Raw genomic sequence first — 8,258 nt, forward strand, 5'->3', positions numbered from 1 at the left:
AAGCATTTCAAGCTTTTGTGTATAGTAGCAAGTTGGCATGGCAACTGTTTTATTTGACGGCAACATGGCACCATGTTTCAAGTTTTTAGACATCTTATGTGTGAATGGCCTTTTAGTATGTTCTAAGAAAATTGGTTTCTATGGCAATGCTGTTGCGTTGTTATGACTATACTAAAAACAGTAACAGCAATACAGTTTACAATACAGATGTTGTCTTGTGACATGACAACAAGTTGCTGTCACGGCTGCACCGTATTATTATATTTTATCTTATGAGGCAGTGGCAGGAATGGGATGCGCAACTTCCATGCTTTCAAAACTCAAAGTACTCAAACTTTTCCTGCTTGACTTGCACTTCGCGACGACACAAGCCTGGTTCCGCAAAGATGTTCAACATGTTTTCTACATAAATGTCTGACGCGTTTACGCTTTTCGTGGCGTGAGGACGCGAGAGAGCTACGCTAAATCCGCTCTGACCGGTCAAACTGAAACGGATTTCCGGAAATGTGATTTGATCAGGATTCCAAACCCGCAACTTCGCTGCCGTTCGAACCGTATAAATATGACCGTATTTCAATCATATTTCCACAAAAACTATTTATTTAAAAATATTTAAATGCTATTCTAATTACGACAAGAAAATGGAACATTTAGAACACTTAGAACTTAAAATAAACATTCAAATAACATAATATGTGTCCTGTATCTATATAAAAAAACTGTATTTTTCCCTTGCCACAAATTTTGCGCAACTACTTGCCGTATCATTTATCCGTGTTGCTGTCGTTATAGTTGTGTAATCTCTGCTATTCTTTTTCTTCTATACTTTTATCTTTTTCACTATACATATTGGTTTGAACTGGCCTTCAGGGGCTGAATCTCTAACCCTAACTGCAGTGTGAGCATCACTTGACACGCTAAATCGCTAATACTTTACGTCATACCAATATAGATCTTTAAAAAGGGGGTTTCAATTGCTCTTTCCGTGAGTAACCAAGCGCCACGCCAGCTTCCCGTCCCAGCCTTCGGCACCAGGCTGGGCTCATCCCAGCATTGATTAAAGGTTTGCGCTGCCGCCCGAGGGGCTCTTTGAATAGACAACTTCCTGTAGTTTAAGGCCAGTGATTAACCAGCCAACCCCCTTATTCCCACCAGGCCCTGTGCTTTTGTGAGCTGTACGCCTCGCCTCCTCTTAGAGAGAGAGAGCGAGCGAGAGGGTTCGACAGCCAACTCAAACATACAAGTGCAATAATGGACCTTCTATTGTTAGCTGCTTCATTGTTGCCCATAAGTGCTAATAGCGCTACGACCCGGTCGCTATAAAACTCCAGAGCAACAAGGCCTTTGCTACGGGGAGATGTTCTGTCATTATGATGCGTCCGAGGCCCCTCACCCATAATTAGAGGCTATTTTCAAATATAGAGACCTCTTTAGCATGACAATTGGTCAGCCATTGTCAAAACGTGGAAGGTTCAGAGCCAGAAAGATGAATCCCAAAAAGATTGATGGTTAATTTGTGTTTTTTTTTCAGCTATTGAGCACAATATAAATACGTGAGAACATCCTATATAGATTAGCTTTCATAGAAAACTGACCCAAGATATTTTGCCTATATATATATATATATATATATATATATATATATATATATATATAGTAGTGCTGATTAATCACGATTAATCGCATACAGATTTTGTTTTGCATAATATATGTGTGTTCTGTGTATATTTATTACATTTATATAAAAATGTATTTAATATATAAACAAAATTTTTCTAAAATATACGCATGCATGCGCTTTGAAAAATCATTTTAAACTGCGTAAAATCGTTAGCCTTTTTGTTTTTGTGTGAATGCAAGAATAGTCTTTAATAATAAGTTTGTTTTCTTGTTTACGGTTTTGCGTATGTGCGTAGGTGCCGAGAGCTTCATTTAGAAACAGGTGCCTAAAAAAATCTTTCCACTGCTCACTTTTCATCTTAACTGGCGACAAAAATACTGTAAGTGACGTACATTTTTCAGATGTTTTTCACACTCCTCCACAAGCGGCAAACGTTTCATATCTAGTTGCTGCTGTTAAAAACTAAACATAGTGAATACATTAGAACAAACTAACAGTTATATAAAGTTATATTTATGTATTTGTGAATCAATGGATTTAGGCAATTCGAGCATCATTTGGGCATATTTTGTACTTGTTTGGGTTTTTTTATGCCAACAATTGCATTACATTTTTAGTCTAAATTAAATTTAAAAGACGTAAGAGACACCGAGACATTTTTCTGCGCTATTCATCAAGATTTTTTTCCTCGTATGGGCAGACTTGCTCTTCTTACATGTGTAAATAATTTTTTTTGGGGGGTCTTGCTGGCCGCGGCCCCCTCGGGCTGAACGGTATTGATCTTACTTTGCTTTCTCACGGCCACCATTCGCCCCTGTGGTGAATGAAAATGACACAGAGACCTCCGAGGCCGCCACCTGCCCAACACCTCCCTTTGTCTCAGTCTGGTGACATCATCTGACCCTGGGAATGTGGGGCCCCTTTTGTGTGACCTTCGGATTTGACTGAGCACCTCTTCCTGTGGTAGGTGCCTTCAAGCGACTATAAGTGGAGCAAAGTGTGCATCAGTGTGAGAAGTCTTCAAACAGGTAAGACACATGTCTGAGTCACTGTAAAAAAAAAACAAACAAAGTGGCGGACACTTTCAGAATGCATGTGTTTTTATATAAATAAAAAGCATTACAATTTATGCTAAATAAATTCCGCAAATGTGCTAATGTTTTATATTAAAATTAATGATTACCTAATAATTGATCAATTCAGTGAATGATATATAATTTAATTTTTATATAAATATTATAGCTTTGCAATTTATACAAATGCATTCTATACAAATTCTACACATGTGTTAGTTTTATATGATTAGAATTATACTTATTAAAATAAATAATTAACTAAATAATAATACATTTTATTTGTTTTCTGTTGATATGAATTACTGCTACACACACAAAACTGTGATTTAATAAAATGTATAACAAATGCATTTTAATTTATTGCATTTATAATACGACATATTATTGTATAAACTTTGTATATTTCGAATTTGTAGGAATGTTTGCTTTATAAACGATTGCTTTACATTTCAGAAAATGTTTTAATGATTTATTTAAAAATGGCAATTTATAATTAATAAATGCCTAAATAATTAATTTAAAAATAATTAAATAATTAAAACATCTCATGCCACAAAGGGGTATATTTCTTGATTTTTGATGATTCTTTTTAAAGGCAACGGAATATTGATCGTATTACATTGTCAAGCAGAAATAGGACTGAAGTAAAAGAGATATTTTTGTGCTGCAGCTTGGCTCGCAGATGTGTGCGTGCGAGTTCGCGTGTGTTGTTTTTGGGAGTGTGTCTGCGGGGCAGCTGCGTCTGAACTGCCCCCATTCTTACAGGATGTGACATGGCTGTCGGAGTGTGTGCTCATCACTCATATGCTACACAGTACATGCTTAGACGCACAAACACACACACACACACACACACACACACACGCCGGCTTTAATTATTACATAAAACGTTGAATACTGCCTATATAAAAAGCACGAGGACAATAACTAAAAATATGTCTGCAGAGAGGCCTCTTTGAAACCGCTTTAGATTTGCTTAAGCGTAAACAACTCAGCTCTTATTTGAATGAGAAACAGCAGCGATGCTAATGCTAATGCTAATTTAGTCGCATAATTCCAGCATCTGCTTCGAAACTGACCCCGAACCCGTCGACCACTGGACGCGATCAGATGCAGAGTAATTACATCCTAATACCCGCAATTCTTTTGTTTTCGCTCATGAAGGAGAAAGGAACAGATAGCAAAGGTCCTCTCTGCCAGAGCTCTCATTGTGCCCAGGGTTAAATATAACTGAGTGGAACCTCTAAAGCAAATCGGATCTGAAAGGCAGGCAAAGTCGAGAGTACGCAGCTGTCGGCAGAAACATGTATTTTTTAAAGGCTGCCCCTAATGATTCGAGACAGTTGGCAATTACGTAAGGCACACTTTTAAGGCCACTGTGGCGTGGCGCAGCCGTCCCTGAAGCTCGCTGGCATGTAATGTGTGTTTGAGGAAGCTGGCCTCTAACCAACATGAGAACGACAACATACACCCAGGGGGGAAAGAGAGGAAGAAAAGAAGGATTGCGACTGATAGAAGAGCTGATGAGGGTGACCGACAGAAGATTGCGAAGAGGGTATTTGCTCAGGGAGAGTGAAACGCGCACGCACAGATACGTAAATGAACGGCGTGTAGTTTGTGCTCCAAAATAACTGACGCTTTAGTTCGGTTATTAAAAAATGCACTGTGGCGCTAAAAGATTTAAAATGAACGTAGCACCTACAGTGTTAACAAAAGCAAATGTTTTAGCTTGCTCTTTTATTGTGATTTTTGTTTAATTGGACTCATGTCTGATACTCAGTATCACATATGTAAGGCTGTACCGGGTGCGCTAACGAGCAATTTTACTGCGTGAAAAAGTTTTATATATGGACTATATATATGGTTATATAAAAATTTATTAGTTTGCAAATAATACACAGTTAAATGTAGTTTGAGGTTATAATATAGTGTTGTGCAAGTTTTTATTATTAGTTTTAAATGACTGAAATCAAATAGCTGACTTTGATTTGACCCTGCTTCATAGCTCGCATTTTACATATAGACAAATAAATCAGCTTGACTGGAAATGATGCACAACATAAAATGAACATTGTTTTTTATATGCAGGTTTAAAGTCCATATATAGACTAATGTCCTTCACCGGATATGACATCTGTGACTCAACATGTAAACCGAGAGACAACCACATGCCATCAGAGAAACGTTTCTTCAATATTTTTTTTATCACACATCAAAAATCATCCAGTCCGGAGTTCAAGGTCGAATGAAGCTTGTTGAAAACCTGTTCATACATTGAAATACGTAAAGCTGTGCATTAGCAGTACTCCGATGGACAATCAACCATCCAGCCAACAAACAAAAATAATGATCTAACTGGATTGTTTTTATGACTCAAATGTACCGTAGCAAGATGATTTAATTAATAAGCTGTATGTTCATAATGAGCGATCAAAGATGCAAAATCAGGTCAGGATCAGGAACAATGAAATTAACGAGATTTGATACCTTGTGTTTAATTGGGGCCCCTGTGAAGTCTCTTTCCATTTCTTGCACAGACGAACAGAATAACTAGGGGCGTTTTTTAATAAAATAAATATTTTTTTTATTTTTTTACATAAGATCTGCGCAGACATCATTTTAAGCGGAAAACCTGCCCAGCTGAGCCTCCACCACTAGAATACAATCATTACAGCTCATTTAGACCAGACATACATTTCCCTATATTATTTCAAGACAACACCATATTTCCTTATTTACTTCTGCGATGTGCCAATGATATATCCCCAGCCATAAATAATAATCCATATTTGAAATGTTGATGAGCCCCGGGAAGAAAAGCCTTGGGCGATTCAGCCCCAACAATGGGAAAATATGGCATTCAGGCTGTACAATGGCTCAAATGCAGCCCTTATTTGCATTTCTGTTGACAAATTATCGCTAATATGGAAATATTTCTCCGGAAACAGCCGGCGCAGTTTGTCTCCCGCTCTGCTTCAAATCATTTGTAAATTCCGAGTGGATTACCTCCTTTTGCTGTGGCATAAAAAACCCCTCAGATATCACAAGTGGTGAAAGGGTTGTCAAACTGGTTTCTAATCTACGAGGGGGATTTAAATAAGTCTTGAATCGCGTTTCAGCCTCTACCCTACCCCTTGCCGCAGCCCTCCCCCTCTCTCCGCTTTTCAAGACGATCGCTTCTTCGGGAGCTTTCGCTAAGTGAGATTAATTCCTGAATCATAAATAACTTGGAACAAGTCTCCGGAGAGCCCTGCAGCCATGGCACATCAGAGACACGTACGCTGTACACGGGGGTCACGTAGTTTTATATCTGCTGTCAATTTGTAATCCTTCCTTTGTTTTAATAGACCGGGAAGCCGTCGATATTACCGAAATATGGCCGGTTTGACAAGACTACGTTTAGAAAGCTCAATCGCACTCGGGAGGGTCAGCAAAACTTATTTAGACGATGCCTGTTAAACGCGTATTTCAAATCAAAGCTGGCCTGTCGACTCGGGAAAGAAATAATCTCATAACCTTAAAAGCCGCTGTGTCCGTTCCTGACAAGGCACAATCCAAAGTAATACAATTATTGGGGCGGTTGATCACCGCGAGTTGAGGCTGCCGGTTGATCAGCGTTCCTCTGGGGTTCCTCACGGTCCAGGAGACGCTAAGGAATCTTCTCATTACTGATAAGTGTTATAAGTTTGCTGGAAGGAAGAGAGGGGGAGATAAACGCTGCTGTTAGAGGTGTGGGAACTTGGCAGCGAAGTGTTTACTTACTCCGCCAATCTAAAGAAATGCACCATAGCTTCCAGAGAGCGTTACTTGAAGAATTTAGCATTAAAATAAGATAGCCTAAAACTACTCTGGGCTATTTTACTTTGACAGCATGCACGTTATAATACTAAGAAAACACATTTTTACACAAAAGAACACAATAACTGTATAGATGGAGATGTGCAATCTCTCCATCTATACAATTTTTCAATTACGGTATAACATTTTATTATTTTTTGTAAAAATGGTTAATTATAATAATATAAAAACATACTGTAAAATAATCACATAGTTTTCTTTTAATATTTTCAATTTTTTAATGCACTTAAAAAAATAATAATAACAACAACTTTATATTTAAAAGGTTTATATACAAATTAAATACATGTTACCTGAAAAGCTGAATAAAAAAGGGTCACACACGCACAAGCGTACACACACATATATATCCCACGTTCAATAGCTCTTTAAAGTACATTTTATGTTGTTATATAATAAATAAATATCCCTGTAGTATGGTTTTAATATTTGCTATATGTGGTGTGGTTTCGCTACTGCACCAGTATTTTTAGGCATATTTAACAGAAGCTACAATTTGACTGTTTTAAACCGTTTCTAAAAATCAACCCGCCTTTTGATACGGAATCACGACCTAACATTAATGCCCGCCGTGTCAACAGGCGAATAACAGAAAAACAACCCGCTAAAATAAAAATATTTGTTTTCCTGGTGTGATACTGTAATAGTATAAGCGGTTTTCTTTTTGGCTGCCGTTTCTGGGCATAATTTCCACAAAATCTGATTAGAAATGCAAGTATATACACTTCAGAACACATGAATTGAATTACAGAACCTCAGACACACACACACACACACACACACACACACACGTCGCATCTAGAGCATTAGCTGCAGAGTTGACCTAAACCTGCTTGACCTCTGCTGGACGACATGCTGTTTATTTGAATTAGTTTGATATTCTTTTTCAGCATCAGGGCCTGCTGCGTCTTGTGTTTACTCCTGAGAGAAGGCTGAAAATAAATTTCCCTTTATAAACAAGTATAAACTTGCTAATATACTCATCCCAGCAGAATTATGAATGGTAAGCCACTGTGGTCTTAAAGGGACGGTACACCCAAAAATTAAATTCTTCATTTGCTCACCATTATATCTTTCTAAACTCATATAACTTTGTTTGCTTCAGCTTCCTCTTCTTTACTTTTTTTTCCCGCGCAGTGAATGGGGACTAGAAAGCACGATATACACGCTATATTGCAAGTCTCCAGATTCATACAATGTTTTCTTTGAGAAAAAAAAAGAAAAGCTGAAAGCTTCCACTATCGCCTCGACTCTCGTCCCCGTTCGTTTATTGTATGGAAAAGAGCATCCAGGACATTCAACACCATAACTCCTTTCATGTTCATGTTCAAGTCTGGAACAACACTGAGATATAAAAAAAACCTATTCATTTACAACGTTGAAAATTTTGAAACGAGACCCACTAGGAAAATATTCCGCTTAATATGAAAAAGACATCACTATTAGGTTGGCATTTTTTCATTTACTGATCAAGCGCAGCCGGAATATATTAAAGGCAACTCGTAGCTCTTCATTTTTAGAAGCTCCATCAACTATTTAAACGCAGAAATAGCTGATATGGCTGTTTAAGTTTTTCGAGAGCTACTTGAATCTCGTACATATTAATACACTCCGTGAGCCACGAGGCACTTCATGGCTATCACCACAGACGCTTGTTCAAACGTTGCTTTGGATTTGTCAATGCCTGTGAATAATTATTTGTC

The sequence above is a fragment of the Puntigrus tetrazona genome, chromosome 22, assembly GCF_018831695.1.
Source record: "Puntigrus tetrazona isolate hp1 chromosome 22, ASM1883169v1, whole genome shotgun sequence".
NCBI lineage: Eukaryota > Metazoa > Chordata > Actinopteri > Cypriniformes > Cyprinidae > Puntigrus > Puntigrus tetrazona.